The following is a 26,088-nucleotide window of genomic DNA, read 5'->3' as shown; positions in this document are numbered from 1 at the left end:
TTCAATGACAATCAAAACAAAGGCCACCGAAATTATTTAATATTCGTAATTGTTACATAAGTTGCAGACGCTCAAAAGAAAAAGGCACAATACAAATAACAATGGTAAAATCATTGCCGTCAATTTGTTGCAACTAATTGCAAATGCCTAGCCAAACAAAAGGCAACATCAGTAGCAGAAGCAGAAGCAGCAGCAACGACCTTTACAACGAAAATCTTTTTTAATTTTCTTATTTTTATTTCAGTTTCGTTATTTTTTGTGTCTCTTGTATTTTCTTCTTCAGTCTTGTGTCTATTTCCCCTGCAATATACAGAAATTTAATTGTGCAAACAAAAGTCGGCCAGTGCCATCTCTGGCTTTCGAGCTGCTGAGCTGCCAAGCTGCCCATTTATACAACTCGTTGGATTCTTTGGTTATAATAGTTATACGGTTAATTGCTTTTAGCCGTGTTTTGCCTGTTACCTGGTTGGTCGGCTCGTTGGCTTGGCTTGTTGAATTGTTGGTTTTTTGTTACTTTTTTTCGCCGCTTCCTTGTCATGGCTGGGTTGAACTTTTGATCTTTCAAGGTTATGACAGCACCTTGGCAGCTTTTAGGCCATTATCTTTTTAATAACATCTTCAACAATAATTTCCAAAAAAAAAAAGCTCACCACTCATATAAGTAACTGTGTAAAAAAGAGCAACATCACGACTTTAATTACCACACATGTTGGTGGCAATCATGGTTTCTTTATATTTCATTACTTTTTTTTGGCGCGTTCTTGAAGATTGCGGCTGCTACTTGAAATGAATGGACATTATGCAAAAATGTGGGCGTTTACTATGTTCACGCCCACAGGCAGCTCTTAATTTTGGCATGACGTATACTTGATAAAAAAAAAATTACACAGGAAAAACAAAAGACAGCTTGATGAAACCGCATACAACGAAGCTGAGATACACTTTAAATGCAATTTCAATTCAAAGCAACCAAATTTACTTCCCTTACTTGCCATGTGTACAATTAAAATACAATTAATCTTCAATTCGCAATCAATTAACGACATCAGCTTTTAGCACTCTGCCAAAAGTGCTATTCAAATTCAGATACCCATCAGCGCAAGAGCATAAAAAAAGAGTCATTCAATAAACAAAATAAATAAACATAAAAGGAAAGAAAAGAAATTTGCATAGCATGTGCTAAGAGAGAAGTAATACAAAAAAGTAAAAAAAATCGAAAGAAGGAAAAGCCCCGGACAGAAAGCAAAGTTAAAGTCATGTCGAGAGAAATCTGGGCAAATGAAGTAAAGGTGTCAAGAACTTTATTGACAAGCCTCAAGCTGACTGGCAAACAAAACGTAATGCTGGCAAAAAGTTTACACAATAAAACAAGAGAACAGCAGTAGCAGCAACAGCGGTAACAGCAACAGCAGTAGAACTTGAAGTTTAAGGGAACTCAAGCCAAGCCAAACCAAAGCCCAATATCGCAGTCAAACCCGAGCCCATGTAGGAAGCCGAGGAAAGCAAATAAAACAAAACAAACTGAAAACGTGACAGGCAGCAAGCTAGGCTAGTCCCAACAAAAACAACAACAGCAGTGACAACCAATCCATGATGACAAAACCAAAAAAAAAAAAAACGAAAAATATTTTTGCATTGACAAATGAGCTACGTGAAAGTTTTGCACAACTGCCCAGACGAAGTGGACATTCGATCTCACCCAACACTGACTTTACTCTTCGTCAGTCTGTCTGTCCGTCTGTCTGACTGACTGTGAACGCCATGTAACGTGCAACGTTCGGTTGCAAAATCGAAACCAAGTAATTAGCACTTATTGAGATCAAAGTCAAGTGAATCGCCTAGCTCAGTAATGCGAACTAGTTTTGCTTTTGCTCGTGTGGGCAGAGAGCCGAGAGGTCGACACACTTTTCGCAGTCACTGTCATTGGCAAGTAAATAGAGCAAAGCAAACAGCAACAAATAAATTGTAGACTCATAAAGCTGACGTTCAGCTTACATTGAGCATAATTAATGTACACTTACCACAGGCAAACGCACTGCACAAAGAGAGCAAACGAAAGACAGAGATATAGAGAGAGGAAAGAGAAGTGGAGGAGAGCAAAAAAAGAGGCAATATGTGAGAAGACTCTGGCAATGCTTCAAACTAAAACTGCAATTGGTTTTTGCATGTCAAAGTGTTTGTGCTCTGGTATCTCTCTCTCTCTCTCTCTCTCTCTCTGCCTCTTTCTCTTTGCTCAGCACACACATGCCCTACGGTTGGGCATATGCGACTATAGAAGGTGAAGCAATAAGTTTATATCTCGGTTTTAAAATTATCTTCTTTACACATTAAATATTTGTCAATATGGAATTAACAGACAATTTTATTGATTTAGTTGACAGATAATTCCGCGAATTCTCCGGCACTGCATTTTTATTATTTTGTGGTGCAACACAATGTAATTTTCGCAACGATATTTGTAAGACGTAATCATTGTCATAGTTTTTTTCAGTATGCATTTGCTGAGAATGGTTTGTGCTTGAGTTAAGATAGTTTGATTGAAAATATAGAGAAACAAAAAAACAACGGATCACGATTAAAGGTTGTACATTAAAATAAATGTTGTACTATTAAATAAAAAATGTAATCCTCTTAGCTCTTACCCTTAGAACTTTATTAACCCAGCCTTATTGCACTATCAAAATTGGTAAACTATCTTGTGTATAAATTTACAACCTCCGAGCTCTTACCATTTGCGCAATAGGTATTCTATTGTTCTATACACAGTTCTACAGTTCTATCTACGTATATTACAAAATTTAAACAATGTTAAATGCTATGTAATATTTTTATAGAGAACAGCATTTTAAATTCGACTATGACGAAACCATTTCATCGGTTATATCTTGAACTCGGTTGGTGCAGCAGAAACTCATTTGCAATTGACACCAACAAGCTGAAGGGATGCGTGTTGCCAAGTTTGGCAATGTGCAGTTTGGCCGGAGGGTGATTGTGGGAGGCGGCGGGGTATAGTCGGTGTTGGCCATAACATAGTCAGGTTTACAGTCCAATACGCTGATAGAGCCACTGGAAAACGTGTGCCACATAATGTCACTCTCATTTAAACAGCATTGAGGCGAGTGGCAAGTGGAGAATGGCAAACAGCAAACTGCAATGGTGAAAAGCAGTGAAGCAGTCTTGGGGGCAACAATGGACAGTCGCGACTCTCGGTCAGCTGCATGGGGCATTTTCATTCATTTGCGCAAACGAAACGAATGTCAACGGCACGATAATTAAGGTTAATCAAAATGACAACAACAAAATGAATTGTCATAAAGTGCAAGCGATGCGATGCCCGCGAGACAGAGATTAACGAGGACATCAAGCAGAGCCCCACACAGCACACATATTGCTAAAGCCCCAACAAAACAAAACCAAACCAAAAACGGCAACTGACGGGATTTGGCCAAACAACTAACTAGCTAAACATATCAGCTAATTGTATAACCAAATACATGTTTACATGTTAGTGTTTGTGTTAGTAGCTTAGCTTAAGTTGCCTTTTGCGGCGTTGTTTTATTTGCATAGTTGAGGAAGCAGCGGGAGGAGAACGAGGTGCTGCATGAGGAGTTGACGCTGACAGTTGACTTTACCACATGTTGCCTGTCAAACTGTCGGCGCCTGAAGTTTTACACGCACAGCAGCCCCCTCTACCCGTTCCCAGCTCCCAACTCCTTCCATTTGCCACTGTCTGTCTCTTCTCATAAATCAAAGCGCCTCGCATTGTCAGCACTAAATGAGTCATTTACCTTCTGCGCCAATTGGGGGAAAGTTGTGCAAACTAAGCGAGTCAAAGAGAAGAAGAAGTCTGTCTTTGAAGTTTCCGGCAAAAATTAAATAATGCTGCAACGCCTAATTAGAGCACATTCAAAAGCAGAAGGAGTCAGGCATCGCTGAAGACAATTAGATATTTGCCATTCAAAGGAAGGATGAATATTTCCGTTTAGCTTTGCAGAATTCCAAATAGAGTCGTCATTAGCTTACCTGATTTGATTAGCAAATTGCTGCAAGAGATAAGAGAAAAAGTTTTTATTAAAAAAAACTTATGGAAATTTATTAAAAATTCCAATAGAGAGATTTCAATTTCAAACTAGAAATTCGAATGGTTTATCTTAAGCTTTCTCAGCATTTGTATCTTATACATTTATTTAAAAAATCTTTTTGAAAAATCCTTTTTTAATAAAGCATCAAGCTAAAATCATGGCAATCTCTTTAGCATTTCTTATATTTTTCATTAAAAGCAACTTATGGAAATTTATTAAAAATTCCAATTGAGATATTTCAATTTCAAACTAGAAATACGAATGGTTTATCTTAAACTTTCTCAGCATTTGTATCTTATACATTTATTTAAAAAATCTTTTTGAAAAATCCTTTTTTAATAAAGAATCAAGCTAAAAACAAGGAAATCTTTTTAGCATGTCTTATCTTTTTTATTAAAAGCAACTTATAGAAATTTATTAAAAATTCTAATTGAGATTTTTCAATTTCAAACTAGAAATTCGAATGGTTTATCTTAAACTTTCTCGTCACTTGTATCTTATACATTTATTTAAAATATCTTTTTGAAAAATCCTTTTTTAATAAACAATCAAGCTAAAATCATGGCAATCTCTTTAGCATTTCTTATCAAGTGCTTGCAGCAGATGTTGCCACTGTTGCAACTCTGACATTGCGAATGCGAAACATGCCATAAAATGCTATAAGCAACGACTGCCACAATTCACGCATATTGCACATTGTAGAAAGTGCGCTAAAGCCCAACTTCAAAGTGAACGTTCTTTTAGCAGCATTTGCACTATTCAAAAATTAATGCGCTAAAAGAAACGTAAAGCCCGTGAAGAGCTAAGCAAAGTAGAGTACAAAAAAAACTCGCGATGAGATGAGTGCCTGCATAAATGATGCCCACAGGACATGCCCCTAGTGTTACTTACTCTTGCACTCTTCTACCCGCATCGCCTTCTCGTCTACACGCATAGCAAAAAGAGAGAATTTTGTGCTGCATTCGCAAAATGTAGGCTATATATACTAGTTTGCCAAAGGCGAGCAAATGAGTCGAGTACAAAAGAAAGTCCGAGCAGGAATTCGTAAGAGCTAAAAAGCATGGCAAAATATATGTTTATCCTTTACACAGTTATGCCGAATTTTTCATCTGGAATTACAGAGAATGCATTCAAAATTTCCAACCAATTGGACTACTCAGCATTAAGAAATTTAAATTATTTTAGGCAAATACACATTTGTAGAGAATATTCAAATTACCAAAACATTTAAACTTGTGCAAATAAATTCAACTAAATGAAAAAGCACATCAAAAGCACATTCTCTAAAAATGTGATACGATTGTTTGAATACCACTTCAATATTAATGTAGATATCAAATAACAAAATACACAGTTTCCTCTCATTGACAACAACTAAAGTTGGAAGCAAACACAATAAGATTTTCCGAGCTGCCAGTTATTATCTGTTTTTATGACATCCTCTCGCCTGAAACATAATCATTCATCAAGCATTGCAGCTGCAAAGATTACTTACAGATGAACTGTAGCATTTGGTATAAGTCTTTGTTTCTTACAATCAATTTACTTTTCGTTTTATGTGCGGTAGCGCAAAACTTCAAAATGTCCCTGGATGTCAATATAAATAAAGCGCGTACTAAACACATCCGCAACCCGAAAAACTACGCCAAATGCATGTGAAGGAAAACGAGGAAAAGAATTAAGGAAAAACTGCGCAAGCAAGAAAAGAGCAGAAAACAAAAATAACTTTATGTGTGTACAAACTATATATACTAAACGGAATGGAAACCTGCGCATCGAGAAAACCCCACGATGTCAGATGGGGAGCGCATTATTATATTTGGTTGTTGTTGCTGTTTTAGCTGTGGTTATTGTTGTTGCCGCTTGATGCGGAAGTTTTTAAATTGTGCAGCAATTTCATTCATTCATGAGCATTTTCTTCTCTACAACAACTGAAAAAGTGTGCACACACACAAACACACACACACACACAAGTTGAAGTCCTTAGCCGAAGCCGGAGGGAAAGCTCCCTCGATTCGTCGACGATGGCGGCACAGTTTGGCAGCAGTTGCTCTGGCCTGGCTAGCACTTGACTTTTCAAGTGCCACAGCACGGGGCAGGAAGCAAGAGAGGCACGAGGTGTGTGCCTGGCAAAAGCAAACAAAGTCATTTGTTTTGGATATGGCAGGACTTGGGTGTGGAGCAAGGAGCGCTCTATAGGGTCAAGAGCAATAACGTTGAATAATAAGATTCTGCTGGAGTGACAGCAGCCAAAGTAGTGTATGTGTGTGTGTGTCTGTGTATATGTTCGTTTGTGTGTGAGAGTGGGCGTGACAGCATTGTGTGCTTAAGCACAACAAATGCAGTGGAAAAATCACTATAAAAATGTGCTGCCAACTTGTAGTTTTTGCACCTAATGCAAAAGCAAATTTTGCAAGGCGCTTATGGCCTCATAACTTATGAGTAAGCTCTCAAAATTATATAATTTATTAAGAATTTATTGCAAATGAAGTGAAATGTTGTCTAGGATTTAAATATCAGTCTTACTTGTGTTAGAAAATAGTGCATATTTGAAGAAAATTCCCAATGTCATCCATAACTTTTGCAAATATGCAAAACAAAAAACAATATTTGATGGAAAGTTGTTTGGTAAAAGTGTCATTGGTCATACAAGTTTTGTTTGTAAACTGCACTCAACGTAATCCACGTGATATCCACAAACTTTTTCATATGTGTAATTTTAAAATGCTGTGCACATTACTCAACTTTCAGGCTTTAGTTCACCCAAAGGACAAGTGTCTCAGAGACCGAAGACGAATGCCAAATGCGACAGACAAACACAAATAACACACCAACAAATGCTTTGCAATAATAAGAAAAACAACTGAAACAACCTTCAACACACATACACCAGAAATTCATGCTGATGGGCGAGCTCATTAAATATTTAAAACTCTTGTACCGCCAAAAACAAGCGGCTCACAAAACACGTAGCCTTCCTTCTCCCAAAAAAAATGAAAACAAAAAATAAACCAACACATACATTCAAAGAGAGTGTGGAAAAGCGAAAAGCAAAAGCAGGGAAAAAAGTGAAAAGCTAAAAAAACAAAAACGAAAAAGAAAAGTTTGCATTTGGCCAGAAAGGAAGTTTTGTGTGCATGCCATGGAATTTTAAGCAACAAAAAGGCCTCAAGGACTGCCACTCGCCCCCAAATGGGCGTGGCTCGGCTGTCAGCTGCTTATAAATGAGCCAGTGTCTCTTTCAGTGTTCAGTGAGTGTGTGAGCGTGTGTGCGAGAGTGGATGGGGAGGTGTTTATGGTAACGTATGCAATTTAATTAGGACTAAACTAAATTAATGGCCACGGTATTTGTTTTCGGCAACAAAACTTGAAAGGGATTTGTGCTTCCTCTTCCTTTGCGGCCACAGAGAGAGAGACTGAGAGCGATGAATGTGTGTGTGTACGCGACATGTTGTTAAAAATTTGGCAAAGCCCTCGACGTCTATTAGCAACACAGCAGCAAATACAGCAAGAACTTGCCAAGGAAGTGTGCGACATGAATCGAGTTTGGTTGCAGGAAGTGCTCATTGAAAGTATTTTGCGTTTGTCGGTTATGTCATGCAACAAACAAGCTGTGGGTGGGAAAATTTGTCATTTGTCGTCCCCCCGAAATGTGTGCTACACTCTACAAACAAAATGGGGAGCTAAGCGAACGAGTTTTGTGGGATATTCGTTGCTGTCTGTGTAGTTCACAGGTTCACAGCAAACTCAACTCGGTGTCAAATGAAATGTGTGCACAGCATTCTCCATGCCGACTCAATTTTCCAAGTGAAATATGCAAGTGTGTTGTGAATGTCAATTCAATCCACCAGAGAGTGAAATATGCTTATGCTGAAACACTTGCGATTATCTTTGAAACAAGGAAAATGCATTTGGGAGAAAATGCAAATCCAAATAGAATAGAATTTGCAGTGGCAGAATGTCGAACGATTCTCGATAAATCATTAAGTCTTAAGATTAATTTAATATGCAATAAGCATTGGGCAAATTGAATTGAGAGCCTGCCAAAGTGATTGTTAAATTTGACATGGATATTAGCAACTTAACGAGCGTATAATTATGAAATTATTAATAAAGTTGATTGTCATTTAAATGCTGTCAATAAAACGTAATTAAAAGTACATCTAAATGGTTGTGGAATGTAGATTGGCATTGCCATCATCACGACGACGTTGCCATTGGCATTGGCGAATGTGAATGCCAAGTGGAAAGGGAAGTCTGGGTAGGGCTTACATATTAAATGGATAGGGAGGAGGAGGATAGTGTGGGTGGTGTCATATTACGTTGACTGTTTCTGTGCTGTTCTGTTCTGTTTGTTCTGCATACAAGCAACGTTTCGAAATGCCACAAGCTGTTCATGATGTTGCTCTTGCTGCTGCGTAAAACGAGGCAAATGTTTGAAGTAAATGATATTAAATGTTATTCATACGACGTGTGAGCCCAACATGAGGGCGCTTACAAAGTCATTTGCAGCATTTCCGGTTCCGCGTCCTGCGGTGCTTAAATTTTATCAGAATTTGCGTCTTACCGAACCTAATGAAATTGCGAGCAGCTGCAAAGTAAACCTTATGTCGTAATTAAAGACAGCACAACAACAACGAAAATGTTAAGCCTTAAATGTGCTTAAAGAATTTTCAGCATTACAATTGAAATATCAAATATCGCTTGCATTTCATTTCATTGACCTGCAGAGTCCATTCAATTAGTATTATTGATTCAAAAATTGATACTCAAGCTAATGACGTTGTTATTTGGCTTTCCAATTAATTAGTAAATGTATTCTAATTGAAAGCGCATAAATTGCACAGCAGGAACGCAATAATATTTGTATAAAACAGCTGAGTTGGAACTATCCCCAGCAAAATTATTCAATAATAATTATTGAGCAACAAATTTGTACTTTCTGAACAAACAAATATTATAATTCTCGCGCGACAATGTTAAACATTGAAATATGTATTACACTTTGATGTTTCAAGCAAATTATGGTTTTATTTAATTTCTACAGTCATAAATATGAATTATTTTTGTCTACTACAATTATGGCGTCAACAAAATCTTTTCTGATGCTCGAGTTGTTATTATTATTCTCTCGATTGCTTCTTGTCATTTTATTTTTCACATTTCAGACTGCCACAGAATCTAAACAAAACATGACAAAATACACAATAGATACGGAAAATTATATTTTCGAAAATAATAAACATTCAGTACATATTACATTTTTTTTGAGAAACTTGTATTTTGAATTTACACAAAAAAAAATCAAATCTGCTTAAAAATTCTAGCAAGAACGCAACTGATTTTACGATTATGTTAATTTTACAAGCTTAATTATAAATTGAGCACTGTTTTTAGCTTTTTACATTTAAGTAAGGTTTTATAATACCGACAAAAATAGTCGGTGTTTCCAAGTCATTAAAAACGGGGTCTGCGACGCCCAAAAGTGCAATTGAAATTCTACTGGAAGTGTTTTCTTTGGTTCCACTGATATAATTACACTTAAAATGCCTGCAAAGCATATATGTCTAACTAATTATTTAAAAACATTTAAAAAAATAAAGGAAATTAAAATAGTCCACGCTGTAATTTAACAAAATGCTTTGTAATTGCAAAGAATTTTTATACCCGCTACCCATATAAAGGTAAAAAGATATTATAACTTTGTGCTTCGAATAGTAATCTACAATAATAACTAAAGTCATTATATAATTTTAAATTTAAATTTCAATTTGGTTGCGATCAGTTAAAAATTGTAGAAGTTGTTTAAGACATTATTTTATATCTCAAACGACAATATGGTTTTAACTCTGTAGTATATTTCAAGTGTCGTACTATATTGATATAACAAAATGTATTTTCCCCTTAGTACTTGTTCGGTATATTTAATTAAAAATGGTTACAACTAACAAGGCAATAATTTATTAAAATTTCTGACACAAAATAATAAATATTTCTGTGAATTTATTTAAATTTTTGGTTTTCACCAAATTTAACTACTCAAACCCAGAATAAAAATCAATTAAATTTGCTCGCACACTGAACTCATTAAATTGCAGATATGCCGATTTAATTATCCAATCCGTTGACATTTAAAATTTATGAGGAGAACATGCAGAGCTCTCAACTGTGAAAGCTGCAAGTTATAATTTATGCATGGCAATTAAACTAAAAATAATATGTAATTACAAGCGGGGCAAACAAGCATAAATCCAAAGGCCAAACAATCAACGGTCTTGTATATTGCGACCAAAACGAAGTCAACAAGATGAGAGAGGGAAAGGAAATGTGACACACACAAGACAAATTGAAGGACATTCACAGCAACTGACAGGACATATGTAATGGAATGGAATGCTCTGTCAGTTCAACTTCAGCTTCAGTTTCAGTTTCTGTTGCTTTTGTCACTTCGGCCTGCTTTTCATTTAGTTTCACGTTTATTCGTTTTCATTGTACAAATATTTAACATGAAATTACATGAATATTTCAAGTTGTTCCCATGGGTTGCATTTTGAAATGGGTGAGTTTTGTTTTGTGTCGAGCAGAGCCAAAGACATAAATTTCTAGGTAAATATGTATAAATGTTTGAAAAGGGGCAGTCCAATAATAAATCAGGAATATAAATTACGAACCAAAACAAGCCGTAATATCGTTTCCCCTTGTAACGAGTCTTTAAATGTTTAAGCAATGTTTGAAATGTTGCAAGAACGTTTGGCTTTTCAATAATAATAAATATGATTTAATGTAAAACATGAAATGCAATGACTTGTACATTAAAAAAGTCCATTTTGTGGTGTTACTAAGGAAGGCTCAAAGTATCGTAGAATAGAATTTATCAATGAAATTCTTTTTAAACTCGAATGCATTTTTTATATAAACTCAATGAGGTCCACAAACTATATCACATTTCGTTTCTATGCATATCCAGTTGCTTGTCCTGCAGTTTCCCACTTGGATTGTGCACAAAATTTATTGAAACTGTCGTAGAAGAATTTGCAAAACGTGGGTTGCCTCCAACTAAACGCAATTTAAATATCGATTACGCTTTTAAAAGAATATATTCATGTTTCTATAACTTTTCATTCTACCCTCTTTCTATGATATGTGTGTCGGTCGCAACATTAATTTTATTGGCCTTATATTTTATCATTTAAACCTTCCATAGTTAAATTTATGTAGCCTAAAGCAAATAAGCACAGATACTCAATTTACTTTTGATCCTTTGTCAGTTGACAGATTTTAATACTTCATACTTTCACTTTGCACATTTTAATCTGTTTCACTCTTAGTTGGTTGAATAAAAATGAAAAGCAACTAAAAAGATAGTTTCTACCGACAGCTGTGTCAATTACCATAAAAATTGAAACTCTGGCTTGCTGTCAGCATTCAGCATTTCATATCGAGAGAGCATACACAAAATATTAAAAATAAACAATTTATTTTGACATGCATAAAAATTGGGAAAAACAAAATGTGAAAAAGAATGGAAAATGCAATTGACAAAAGGATGTGAATAGCATAGAAAATGTGTTGAATTATTAAATGTTGCTTGTAGCTAAAATGGAAAGTCATCTCTCTTTCTCTCACTCTCTGTTTCTCATCAATCTATCTATCCCTTGTCATCATGCTTTTTACGTTTTTCTATTCAAATCTCTCCCTTTCATTTTGTTTTCCGTCAGCTTTAAGATGTTTATGACAGCTGCTGATGTTGTTGTTAGTTTTATGGTAATTGTTGTTTCTCCTTTGGTTAGCAAAACTTTCAGCATCTTTCGTTATTGTTATTGTGCATAGTTGTTGCTGTTGCTGTCGTAACTATTTATTTTTTTTGCATCCCTAAACAAGTCGAACTAACAAAGTTTGTTGTCGTGTCATAAAAAGGAACTATGTGCGACAGTTGTTCAGACAGCACGGCCAATAACACCTCCAACAAAGGGAACTGAACGAACAACAACTAAATCAACCCGACGTCTAAATAAATTCAGGTGTAATCATGTGTAAATCCTTAAAGTTTCTTCTCCGCAATTTCCTTTTGTCCCACGGCTTCTCTTTATGAAAAACACGTAAAGTACATGAGAATAAATATACGAATATCCGGTAAGACGATGCGGAAGTCGAAGAAGAAGCAGCAGCAACAGCAGCAGCACAACAAGAAGGTGCGACTGCTCATAAAAGGTTTTGATTAGAAAATATGAACCCAGTGTGAAAATAAGGGATTTGTCCTTAATACGATTTTAAGCAGCAAACACGGAAGGTATAAAACATAACAAAATAGTAAACCCAACTCAAATTAAAAGTATTTCCTGTAGTAAAACCTTTGAGTGAACTTTGGTATTTAAGTTAAATAGCTGATGCTATGTTTAGTGCCAAGTTTAAGGATTTTAGCATGGACCTTAAACTAGCGCATCGCTATGTGGACAACATCGACAGTAGCTGCCAATAACACATAAAATATTTGGCATAAAATAACGTGCATGTAGAGAATAGCAACCCAGACACTCGCTCTTGTCGTTTTCGTTGCCGTTGCAGCTCGGGCACGTGGCATGCCCCAAAGGCAATACAGGTAAAATAGTAAATGTGGCGCTCAAGCGAGCGCCGTGCACAATGCAAAATTTATTAGTTTTTGGCAAAAGGGCGAGAGCAACATACAGCAATAACAACTGCAACAACATCTACAGTAACAACAACAACAGCAACAGAGCCAACAACTGCAGGCAAATCGCAATTCTGTTGCCTACTTTTTTGTTGCATTGTGGCACGACTTGAGCCCAATAAAAAAGAAACGGCAGCCTAGATTTGAGCATGCATATATTGAGCAGAGCATTGTGTGGCCAGATAGCGAAGAGTCCAATTCTCGTTCTCGTATCTTTAAATGCCAGTCCGACCGCAATGCAACTGTTTACCTCGCGGCCATTCCAAGCTCTTTTCTTTTTTTTTTTTTTTTTTGTTGGTTTCTCTTATGTTTTGGCAACTGCAACTGCAACAGCAGCAGTAGCAGTTGGCAATAAAACCAAAACGATCTGTGGCCAGCTACTGTGGAGCGTAAAAGCCTTGCCACAATTTCAACTAATTCATGCCACATTGTTTGCGACCTTAATTAAAAAGACTTTTCAGATCCCAAACTTTCAAAACTGTGTACTCTATCGATTAGGCAAACTATTCTCATCACATGGCAGATGTGTTTGCTTATTACTCACAGGATGTTGAACGCACAAACTTATTTGCAGGTGCTCGATGGCAAGCAGCTTACCTGCAATAAAATGAAAGTAGATAAATATTTAGTTTGAAATTCGCAGTAAAATGGCAATCATGGTGATTTTATTACAATGTCTACAGCTTAGAAATTGCATAAACTATGTCTAAAATATTCTTTTTATAGCTTAAAAGGTATCCTTTTTTTTATTCAATGTTTGTACATGTCTGATGAATGCCTGCTTTTGTGTGCGGCCTTCGATCAAATGCAAATAACACCATCATTTTAATTAAATACGTCAATAAATCGCCATCTGGGCAACAGCACACAAAACCGAGCAAAAGTGTTCCCTCGGGCTGGCCAACACTGCGTATGCTCAACTAATTGAATGAGACTCACACTCAGAGACTCTCATAGATAATGCCACGCCTCGATTGGACAAATAACTTGGGCAAATATACTTCCATTTACGCAAAACGCCAAAGGAAATTGAATTGTCAAATGAGGTTGACTGTCTGGTCAACCGCTTGCCGCTTGCCACTCGCCACTTGCCACAGGCCGAGCTAATTAAAATTTGCATAATTAATCAACTTTTTCGGGAGGGAGTCGGCAAAAAAAACAGAAAAAAGTTGAGAAACGAGAATCAAAACATAGCTGAACGGAAGCCGAAAGCCACCAAAGCGGAAGTGCCTACTAAGTGAAACGCTTTACAAAAGTGCACTTAAAATTGCATTTGAAATTAATTGAATTTTCAACCAGCGGGCTCCGGGCGACTCACAACGACAACGCCAGCTGCAATATTAATAAGATCCTCTCTGAAGTGTGCGTGTGTGTGTGTGTGTAAGAGAGAGAGGGAGGGTATAGGAAAAACAGCCTCACACTGTGAAGAAAATGCAGCGTAGCAGGAAGCAATCACACTCTGAAACTCATTCCAGGGAGCTAAAGCTTCGTGCGATTTCACACAATGCAATCAACATGTTCATGATACACATTTAATGTGTGAATAAAAGCTAAGGAGAAAAAAATCATTAGTCAGCTGAATACCCTACAAATATTAAAAGGAACTATAGTCAAGGATGATTTAAGCTCGGAATAAATATCGGAATAAATTGTAAAATTTATTTTGAAGATTTGAAGATAAAAATAAAAAAATATTCTGCAACTTCTAGACTAGGGCTTCAAAATCATCGATTCAATTGAATTATCCTTTACAATTTAAATGTTATCATTATCGTTTTCGCTCACAGATGATGCAAATGCTGTACGATTCCGTGATAAGTATATTAGAAGTAGATAAATAAACACATACCACTAAATATAAAAAAAGATAATTATGTAATAATAATCAAATCGCACAATTCACGTATTTATAAGGATAAAACAAAAAGATAGAAATAATTTATTTAGCTCAGGTTTATATATCCACTTTAATTAAGATCGCTGTCATCATTTCTTGAGTGTTAATTTTAAATTGTTTTAAAAAATGCATATATAAAATCAGAGTAGTGAAATCATTTAACCATTTAATATGCAACGAATTTAAGGCCACTCTTGGCATGTCAATGTGCTTTATGACTGTTTTTTAAGAGTATTAAAAGTTTCACTTTTGACTGCAATCCAAGTGCACATAAAAGAGAAAAAGAGTTCGTATATTGGTTCGTTTGGGGGAAGCTATGGAAGTGGAGGGAATAAAAGCTCCTGCTGGGTGGAGCTTGGCAAGAAATTGAGGACAATTTGAGCGACTCATTAAGTGGCTTGTTGAGGCCTTGGCACAGGGCGTGGCATTTTTAATTGCAGTTGTCGCTGCTGGCATCCAAGTGGTCACATTATGTGAAAGGTTTAAACGAGGAATGAATTCAAACGAATTCCCTTACATAAAAATGATACGAATACAATTTGTACGGCCTTATCAGAATCGAAAGTGAACTGAATAATCTTATCAATCAATCGCTAATCGTAAATTTCCGCCTCATATCAAACTAACCTTGCACAATGAAATTCACAAATTAAGCAGACCATTAGCCAAACAAAACAATAATTGAGTGGAATTTTTCGGACACTCGTTTTGTATTAATCACTTTTTCGAAGAAAACCCAGACAGCGTGACGGAAAATCCAATGAACAGTGTGTGATTGTTTTTTAAGATATTAAAAAAAAATGTAAACTTGCCAACTTGTCACCTCACTAAAATCTCTTCCCATCAAGTATTCTGAGAACTGGAAATAGTCGCTGGAAAACAGATCTAAAGAATACGATGGCATCATTTTCTTTTTCTTCAAATTCATCCTTTTTCGGTGATTTCGTTTTTAAAATGGTCCAAATGGTGAATAACTCGATGTTGATCGTTCTTAAACCTTTCTTATCCCATATGCATCCCAAAATTCATATGCCGTAGCCATGCCCGTCGACTGTTGCGATTTCCTCTATTTGAGGCGGGTTTATTATGTGCAATCCACTAGGATGATTGACAATTGGACTTTAAAGTGAAATGCCAGAGCCATGTGCACATGGCACATCGATGCAAAAACTGAACTTCAAACACTTCTCCGAATCATCAACTCGTCATTGTTTTTAGCCAAAAAGAGCTCACGCGTTCTTATACCCCAAAATTCATCATTTATGAATGAAAGTATCTTACAGTTTTTAAATTAAAATGCTGACATTTTGACATTTCCCCCAAGCACCAATTAAGACTGAAGCGGATTGTCATCTACAAGTTGTTAACAAATTTTGAACAATTGTTTCAAGCAAGCTTTTCGAGTGCTCATTATCAATACGTAGAAATGAATCAGTAGACATTCAATTGACAGGTTTGTCGAGCATTGATAACGAATCGAGTAATAGATTAAGTATTAAATAAGTATCTGAGTAGCTTATAAGCACAATCAGCTCAATGAAAAGTGAAACTTCTCAAGTGGCAAGTAGCAAATAATAGCAATGTAGGGAATTGTCGCGTAATAATCATGTCTGCTGTCTGATAATGACCGCACAATCGTGTATCAGCGTGCTGTCGATAAAACGTAGCAGAAAACTGCTATAATTACAATAGAAGGTGCGTGGAATTGTGTGGGGATTGTGAATGGCGTTAAGTTCTTAAGTTGACTGCACTTAAACAGTTACAATGTTCTTTAGATCTCCCGTAGCGTGTTCTAAGAATTCCTTGTTGTTCCACAATGTGAGATAAACTTTACGACTTCTTTGTGTATTCGAAAACATAGCTAGACAAGCAAATATTGCATAGATAAGAAGTACTACTAAAGTTTAGAACTTAATTACTAGAGTTAATTACTAGAGTAGATTTCCACAACATGCTAAAATTCTCTCCTGCTATGTGAGATAAACGTTCTGAAAAGGTGATTCATATCAAATGATTGCTCGCATTAATCATAGCATGGCAATTTTCTAGATGAAGTCGAGCAGCATTTAAGCCAATATTGCCAGTGTAGCAATGTATCTCACAGATGCGACTTGCCAGTGAAAGTGCAGTTGTAACTTAGCTGGCATTTGATTTATAGCTCCTACAATGCGTTCTCAATGTCTGTCATAAAAAAAAAACAAACAAAACCAAACGCAATGAGAAAACCCGGAGCACAACAGTTTCAATTAACATTCACGTGGCCCCTTTATATAGATATATTTTATGGGCTTAAGATAATGACGATAGTCGTTATTGTGATTCACAGTTCCCTTTTGAGGTCATTCATTTGATAATGACATTTATCAACATTGACTGTTTATTTTTAAGTTTAAATAAACTTCCAGCATTGAGCATTGCAGGCTAAGTATCGGCAGATGGATTCCCAATGTAAATAATAACGAAAACAAACGCGCTTGTCATACAAATATTTAATTAAAATCCAAGCGAAGAAAAGAGAGACAAACCTTTGCACAAAAGTCACGAATAATACAAAATAACGCGACACCTTGTTGAGCAAAACGTAACGAAGCACACAAAATTGCAACAAAATAAAAATAAGAATAACGGCTATAAATAATAACAATAATCCGACTCACAATGAGTCTAGCAACTGCTCGAACAATGCCATTATATAGTAGAGTATTAGACAGACGACACTCGATGTGGTAATGCTCCCAGAGTAAACCCCGCGAATTTCTGGGTCAACGGAAGAACAATATTTGATTATGCTACACTGCTGATAAATAGAAGCCAGACAATGATAATAAATTTGCTCGATATCAAATTTGTTTTATAAAATTCGATAAGCATGAATAAATATTCATTTATAAATAAGAATGCAATTATTAATAGTTATTTATTGTGGTAGCGATAATTTCACATGGCGCTTATTTATATTTAATTCTCTATTTTTGGCAACAGTCTCATGCATTTGTGGAATTGCATATTTATAAAGTGAGTTAGGTAGTTGCTCTGTGTTTGGGTTTGAGCTTCATAACCTTGGCTATAATTATGGAGTGCACGAGCGCACTCCAAACAAGAGCCAAAAAGCAGCAGCAGCATAAAATAAATTACAGTGGAAGCTCGTTTAAATACTCTCAAAATCCAATGCATGATTTTCAAATATTTATAGTCATTCGCAGTAATGAATAAACGAAAACTAATAATAGATTATAAACACCTGATTTACTGCAAATTTGATCTTCTCTCTAGCTGGCAGTTAATTTGGTGTCTACTGTATTGACAAGTATTTGGCGTGAAATGATTGCAAAGAGTTTTTTGTTTGCACAAATTCACGATGTGAATGCTGCATAAAGTTGTTAAACAACGACAGCATACGTACTCAAAAAAGGTTAAGATACATATGTCAAATGAATACTTGAGTATTCAAGTGCAGCTCTCAGCGGAGATTCAGTGAATTGTTAGAACTCACACTGAGTAATTCATGCAAAGGCATCGAATGACTGGCAAATAATGGCTACAACAAGAAAGTAAATAAAAGCGACCTAAGATTGTCTTTTGAGTGCAGTAAACGACTAGCAGATATACCCTTTATTTTAATACAATTTTGAAAAAAAAGTAAAGAAAAGCATTTAATTAACAACACAGTGTTCAAGCTCAAATATAAATATAATTACAAAAAATTGTTATACAAAAGCAAAATTTAAAATTTAAGCAAATTTGAAGATTCTTGTCATAGGAAAATTTCATTAAAAAAAACAGCCAAATATAACATCTCATTGTACTTCATGAAGAAATAACTGAATTATATATAACAAAAATAAATATTTGGAATATTTATGAAGTAAAAATATAAAACTTATGCTATTTTTTATTTCACAACTGCAATTCTAATTTAATTGAATTTTATTCTAATATATGTTTAGCTTAATTAATTAATTCTAAAATAAAATATTTGTACTTAATATATGTCGTACAATTCACAGATGATCTTACATATTCTAATTATCTATTTTTTATCACAGGGTATAGGAAAATAAAAATAATATGCGCTTATGGCTCGTAATAATAAGTATGCAAATTTGACTAAATGACAAAACAAATTGCACTCACGCACGCGCCTGAGGCGTCAATCAGTCAAAGGCGACAGCATTTACAGTTACTGAGGCAAATATCAACAAGCCGACAAACACAACCTCAACAAACGAGCGAACGAGTACAGGGCCATAAATATGACAGACAGACGGAAAGACTTACAATCAGTCAGTCGGACAGACAGACAGACAGACAGACTGATGTATAGCACGGCACAGCCCAGCATTTTGTTTGACAAATTGAGTACGAATACAAAGGAAACACCGCCTTAAGTAGGCGCTCAAGTATCTACGAAGATATGCATAAATTTATTCACCTATGAGCAAAGAGGGTAGCATCATCATTTGCATACGTCTCTCAAATATCGTACATACAAAAAAAAGCTAATTTTATCAATTTCATTAGCATATAATTTCGCCAAAGACCAAAAATAAGCCAAGTATCTGGTAAAAACGTTTTTCAGATTTTTGCATAAATTACTTGGCTGAATTTTTAATTAAAGGCAAGGCACTAAATGGGCAAATCACTAAAGATAGCCAAAGCAACGAGTAAAATTAGATACCTAAGAATGCTGGAAAATGGCAATCTTTTTTAATTGGAGAATTTTCTACCGACAGCGACATTAATATTCAGTGAGAATTTAGTCAGCCAGACAAGAATTAATACAAAGTCATGCTAAATTAGTAAAAGTGCTTTGAGTGAAAGTTAAATTTCGTGTAAATGTGTTTTCGAATATATTAAAGCTGTCGGCATCACGAATTACAGCAGCAGCTGTTTAATTAGAGTATCATGCATCAATCGGTAGTTGCATTTTCACATCTACTTTCAGGCTCATTTCCCCCTCACAACATCCACAGATGTTGTTTGCGGCTTCGTCTGTGAAGCTGCAAAGTCTATCGACTTTCTTAGACACGCTACATCTTATATCGGTGAAGCTACCTGTGTGTGTTTAGCACTTAATTAACTACATTTTACGTCACGTTAAGCACATTAAGTCTTATCAAAAGATTGAAACCTATCGCCCATGCAAACGCACACACATAAACATTGATCCATTGACGAGAATAAAGAAAATACAAAAAGTCAATGAAAGTAGAGTAAAAACGTTGGCAAAGAAATGCCAAAGACACTTGTGAGTTATGTCAAACGCAATGAAAAGGAAAACGATAGACAATGATGACGATAATGACAAACTGATGATGAGGAAGCATCTAAAGGAAAACATGATACAAAGGTGACACACACACACACACGCATACAACTTGAAACTCGAATTACAAACTGTCAAAAAATGACTACGCAGAAATGTGAACAATCTATATGGAATGGCCTGGGATTGAAGATGGAGATGAGTTGATTCGCTCCGCTCAGATGCAGCCTCCAATTGTGCCCCCACTTTCGTAAAAAATGCTTATTGATGACTTCGGATACGCTTTGGAATCGCCGAGAAAAACAACTTTTCTTCGTAAATCACAGGGGAGAATAAAAATTCAATGCAGAGCAATCGACGTAGAGTTACCCTGCAAATAACTTCACTAAATTCCCATCATCAATACCGATTTTATAATACAATGTTACTAAATGGAAATATCTGAAATTCAATCATTACACACAGAGTAAAATATATCAAAATGTAAGTCAGCTTGGCTCAAATTTGTCTAACTCACATTGGGTATCCCCTATAAAAAATGTATGAAATATTACAAGCTGACGCTATCACTGCGCGCAATCGAGTGCAAATGAGTCAAAAAAAAAAAGAGAAAATATATTTTTATTTTATATATGGGTCGTATACATAACATTTGAGTGGGTGGCTCCGCCTTCGTGGGAGTTTCTTCGCTAATTTTTTTTTTTATCTGCAGCTAATCTGCGACAGTGGGCGTAACGCAAACAACCTTCGAAGCCAACAGACAGCAGTTTTTTATTATTGTCGTCACATTTCCGACACAATGTTGGTAAATAGCAAAATTAATATAAAAACAAAAACAAAATGGCGTCGCGATGTCAGATTAGCGTTAAAACTGATGGCTTCTTACGTGCATTGTTGTTGAAGCAATGTTCTCACTTGTTAATAAAACTGACAAACCAGACAGCCCTCAAGACAGTTTTATTAATTCTATTTAAATTAGGTATCTTTCAGTTTATTTATTTAAAATGATGCTTGAAATTACTGCTCTTAATCTGTAGTAGTACAAAAAATGCTAATTTTAGTGCTTAAATATTTACACAGAATATCTCTTTCATTATCTTAAGAAAAATATAAAATTTTAGACTCAATCTCTTAACAAATATTCTTGGCTAATATCTCATGTTACGCAATTGAGCTGAGTTAATTAGTTCGAAGTTCTTTAATAAAAATCTCTCAAAGTTTATGCCTAACTTTGAAAAGTATTCAAAAAAGCCTTGCCCAATGAAATGGAAAACTTGAAGTCGCAACCCAAAAACTTTATATGCAGGCAAGATAAAAGGGTCGCTTGACTATAAGAGGAAAGGCATGTAATGGGAATGCTCTTTGGATCACTTCTCACCTTTGTGCACCTGCATGAATTTTGCATTGTCTGGCCTTAAAATTAATGGTAGCAGCCACATAGTTGAAGTTGTATTTCTGTTTCTGTTTCTGTAACTGTTGTCAACGGCACCCCAACGAACAACAGAAACCACTCAAATTGTCTGGCCATAATCCAGTGTAGAGATGAGATAGGAGCACATTAAATCGTTTTGTCTATTCCCCATCTTGCTTTGATTTTTTTGTCGTTCTGTCTCTGTTTCGCAATCTCATTCTCTATCTGGCTCTGCTGTCTGAGTGCCGAAGCAATAAATTGATTTATGATGTCTGCCGCATTTTTAAGCGCCAAAAGTTATGCAACAAAACGAAGGGAAAATGTTTTGCCGCTGCCGTCGCCTGCTGCAAAATTGTGTGGCAAGTGGCCGCAAATGTTGTCATATTTTCAACCAACCAACCAACGATCCAAGCGACCGACCCGCAGTGGGCGTGGCCCATCCCAAGGGCGAGCAGCGTGAAATGCAACGCGGCAAGTGGATGTGTCAACTTCCTGAACCTGAAATTTCTCTCTCATTTCCGAGTCGGAATTTGTTGGTATCGTTTTCGGTCACGCCCTACGATGCCATGGCCATCATTTTTTATTAACAATCATAATTCATATTTATTAATGTGCTCAATTTGTTTTTAATGATATTATGTGCAGCTTTTGCACTCTCTGCCTCGGTCCTCCCACCACTTGATTCTCTTCTTTTGCGTGATAAAGAGACGAGGATGGTGTTAAGCAGCTGCAGACTGGGCACTGATTTACGGTTGGGCTTGAGCTCGTAAATATTTTGCAGTAGCTGACACCAGGTATAAATACACCAACAAAAATATATGCGCATATGTTTCTAGCTGAATTGGAGGCATTGTGTGTGTTTACACATCTGATAATGAAGCATGTTCCAAAGATGTTATAAATAACTACGACCATAAATCTAAGATGCTCGCACAACTTTGGAATATATTAGCAGCTGTACTTGTAATATTTAAATTTTAAGCAAACATTTTTTTAAATGAAATTTACACAATGAAATTCAACACAAAGCTGATAAAATATTAATATTGTTCTGAAAATAACTATATACATATTTTGTTAGTGTATTCATAACAAAGAACATTGTATTTAATAATTCGGCAATTTTTATATTATTTGCACTTTTTGTCTATTTTAAACATTAATTTAAGTGAACACATAATTGGATTTGTTCGCAATTTTTCTCCCTTTTTATCAATTTATACATGTAGCTCTTTTTATTCCCATATCTATCTCATTTTTGGCAACAATAAATTCATACACAGGTCATTTCAAAACACAATAATCCGCATTTGCTTTCAACCAATTTCCAACCATTACTATTGAAAAGCAGAAGAAGAAAAACCTCAAAAATGAAAAGGGAAAAAATAACGACAGGAAGCAACAGCAAGAGAAAATCGCTCGATTACTAAAATGTTGAAAGCAACTGAAAAGCTGGATCAAATCAAGAAAAACCCAACCCAACAAAACTACAAGCATAACAATGGACAACCAAAGAATACAATACGCTTGGACCAAAACAAGAAACATGCTCATGAAAGCCTCGGCCAAATGACTTGACCAGAAACAAATACAACACAACCGAACAACTGGGAAGTCAAACACGCAAAAAGGACGAAATGATTAAGAGGCAGCCACAATAACAGCAGCAAGACAATACGAGTTGCAGGATAATGTGGAAGCTAAGTTGGGATAAAGAAAAGCTTGTGCAAATCCTCATAGAATTGTCAAACTAAAGGACATTTCAATTAAGCAGCATTCGAGAAAGAGCTTCAAGTTTTTTGTGTCAAAGTAGTTGCTAAGAGTTTGTTAAATTCCTTCGGCTATTTAAACATGCATGTGATCTATTAACTTTTTTTTTTTCTTTAAAATTTATTCCCACACTTATTTTAGCTATATTTTCATTTAAAAAAATGTCTCGTTGGTATTTCTGCATTTTATGAAAATATATTTCACAATCTAATTTAAGCCAAAGAGCAATTGCTCATGCTCTGCTGCTCTGCATAAAATAGAACAAAGTTAAATGGCAAAGAAGCCAACGAAAAGTTTATTTTTAAGCTAAACAAAATAAAAAATAGAATTTAAGTAGATAAGTCGATGGAAGTGCGTGCTTTAGAATTGGACTCAATGGTTTTTCTTTTTTTTTTGAGAGTACAATATACTCGTAAAATGTGCCAGCATTTTTAAGTTAGTTGAAGCGCACTAAGTAGTGAAAAAGTGTGGACGTATCTCTGGTAGTTATCGTTCTCATAGCTACCGCTTTTCATTATGCGTTGGCCACTTTTGGCAAACTCATTAAAAGTTGAACAAAGCTTCTCCGCTCTCCCAAATGATGTCGACACATGTGTGCGGGCAGTCGAAGTCAGCCAGAATGTTCCCAAAGCAACGCTGGATATTCTGTATATCCATATTTTTGGTACGCCTCAGCATATGCTGCAGTTGCTACGATTTGGATAGACACAATATGACAGCAAATTAAAAATGCGGTAGAAAAACCAAAAACAAAACTCAGCGAAATGAAAAGAAGTGGACGGGAAAAGTGAAAAGCGGAAAGTGAAAGACGCTCGAAAACTCGTCGACAATGCGGAAATGAAAATAAATGTGCATGTGTAAGTTATGAGTTGGTTCTAGCTTTTGTTTCCTGCGCGACGAGAATCGTTAAGAAAACTGCAGTGCCCAGCGAAAACAACAAAAACATCTCCATAAACAAAACAAAAAAAAACGAAAAACTTTTCAGCTGCGCGCAAAAACTTATTCTCCAGTCTGTTGTTGTTGTTGCCGCGCCTCGTTGTTCTTGTTTTAATTTATGCCCATGAGAGAGGATGCCAGGCGACAGCGACAGACCTACAAACTGTTTCATATATGCATTGTAGGTGCTGCTAAAGCTGCTTAAAAGGATTAGCATGCAGCAGGCTGAGAGTCCTTGACCAAAATGTATACGACAAAAAGCCTTGCGAATGGGAACGCTGTAAAGAAGTTGTAACTCGAAAACAAATGCTTAATTCCAACAAAAAAATTCGTTAAATCACGACTGCAATCCAATTCCGAGGCACTTTTCGTAAAAACCGTTTCAATTTCTTTTGTAGGCCTTAGAATATCTATGAACTTAATTTAAAGCAGAGCAATTGCAATACAATTCAAGTGAATTTTACTTTAAAAATTCAGTTGAATTATTTTCATATTATTCAAAATCAATAAATAATATCTGAGATAAATAAATATATCTTAGAGTTATCATTTTGTTTTTTCTTTTTTGGCATTATACCAAATGTATATTTTGATATATTAGTTACTGTGTTAATATAGTATCTTTAAAAGATAATATCGCATTTATTTGCTTATATGTATTAAGTATGTGTAGTGGGTATCTCACAGCACATACAACTCTAACTTTCTTACTTGTTTATATGCACTTTATTTTAAATTTTACGCATTTGTATTTGGCATTTTGACAACGTCGAAATCGATATGCAAAGAATTTCATTTTGATTGCAATTCAATTTAGTCTAAATTATGCATAAATAATATGCTGCACATAGTGTTTATCAAATTAGTAAACTCAAGTATTTCATGGGCCACAGATGGGGATATTTCTAGCAAGTCTTAAGAAATTGCATTGCAATTTACAGACTCATCAATAAAAGCCACAATCCGGTTCAAAGCCACAGGCTGAACTATCGATTTGAATAGCCACAAAAACCTCACACAGTTCCTATCGATAAATATCTAGAGAGTGCTCTACTGTGTGTATATAACTGTGTGTGTGTAAGTAAAAAGCTTTTAAGTAATCAACAAACTGAAAAACGCGCATGCAGCTGAAAATTATAATGTATTTTGCACTAATTCATTTAAAAGGATGCTCAGCCTTAGCCTCAAACTTGGCCAAGGCAATCATCTGTTATATGTATGTGTTTAAGAGTGTACGTGTGTGTATGTCCATGTGTGTGTGTGTGTAACAGAGAGCCTGTCAGAGTAAGAGAACAAGTGTGTGCTACTCTAGTGCTGCTTGTGGTTTTGCTTCTTGGCCTTGCGCCTCAGCATACGAAGCACTCAGTCGAGGCTGCCCAGCCTCGCCTCGCCCTGCCCCGCCCCGTCCCTCATCACTCTCTCTCATTCTTCTCATCCATAGTTTGAGCGGCCTGAGCCGATGTCAAGTTTGAGCGTCTGTTAGTGCTGCTGCTGCTGCTCATCTGTGCCTCTTGGCCAGATACTCTGAGAGACTGAGACTGCATTGATGTTGGATAGATGCCAAAAACAGTAGTGAGCGTGGCAAGTAGCAAGTAGCACGTGCTTTGGGCCAATGCAGCTAACGATTTATAATTAAATTTGCTCAGCTCAACTCGGCCTATAAAAGTACGAGCCTGGACTTTAGACCGTCTTCAAAGTTGAAATGCAATTACAATAGCAGCAACAACAACAACAACAAGTGTACAAATGACCGTCTGGAAATTCTGAGTCTGCCCGTTTGCATAACAATTAGCCACTTGAGTCTGAGACTGAACCTGAGACTGAGACTGAGCTCCCTAACTCTCTTAGACACTTTAACCGATGATTTGTGCAAATGCTTTTGACGTCGGCACTGCGCTTTGTGTGAGTTAACCATTCAAGTCCCGTCTCCGACTTGTTCATTTACATATTAATTACAACAAAGCACGCCATTGTTGTTCTTGCTGTTTTCGCTCGCCTTGTTGTTGTTATAGCCACCCGAGTGAGTGCCAGCAAGAT

The 26,088-nt window shown here is 36.0% G+C and overlaps 1 protein-coding gene across 2 annotated transcripts in view; it reads right to left on the bottom strand.

The window, feature by feature from the left end:
- Positions 1-26,088, bottom strand: part of LOC132788345 (beta-1,4-glucuronyltransferase 1-like) — a 67,643-nt gene that overhangs the window by 29,152 nt on the left and 12,403 nt on the right. The window contains exon 3 of one of the 2 annotated variants that reach the window (XM_060795696.1): positions 4,024-4,043. The exons of the other annotated variant lie outside the window; for it this stretch is intronic. The gene's annotated coding sequence lies outside the window, so the exon portion shown is untranslated. The remainder of the gene's footprint in view (positions 1-4,023; positions 4,044-26,088) is intronic. 2 annotated transcript variants of the gene reach the window in all.

Source organism: Drosophila nasuta, chromosome 2L, assembly GCF_023558535.2.
Source record: "Drosophila nasuta strain 15112-1781.00 chromosome 2L, ASM2355853v1, whole genome shotgun sequence".
Lineage (NCBI taxonomy): Eukaryota > Metazoa > Arthropoda > Insecta > Diptera > Drosophilidae > Drosophila > Drosophila nasuta.
Note: the sequence above shows the minus strand (reverse complement) of the source record. Positions and strands in the feature narration are given on the sequence as shown.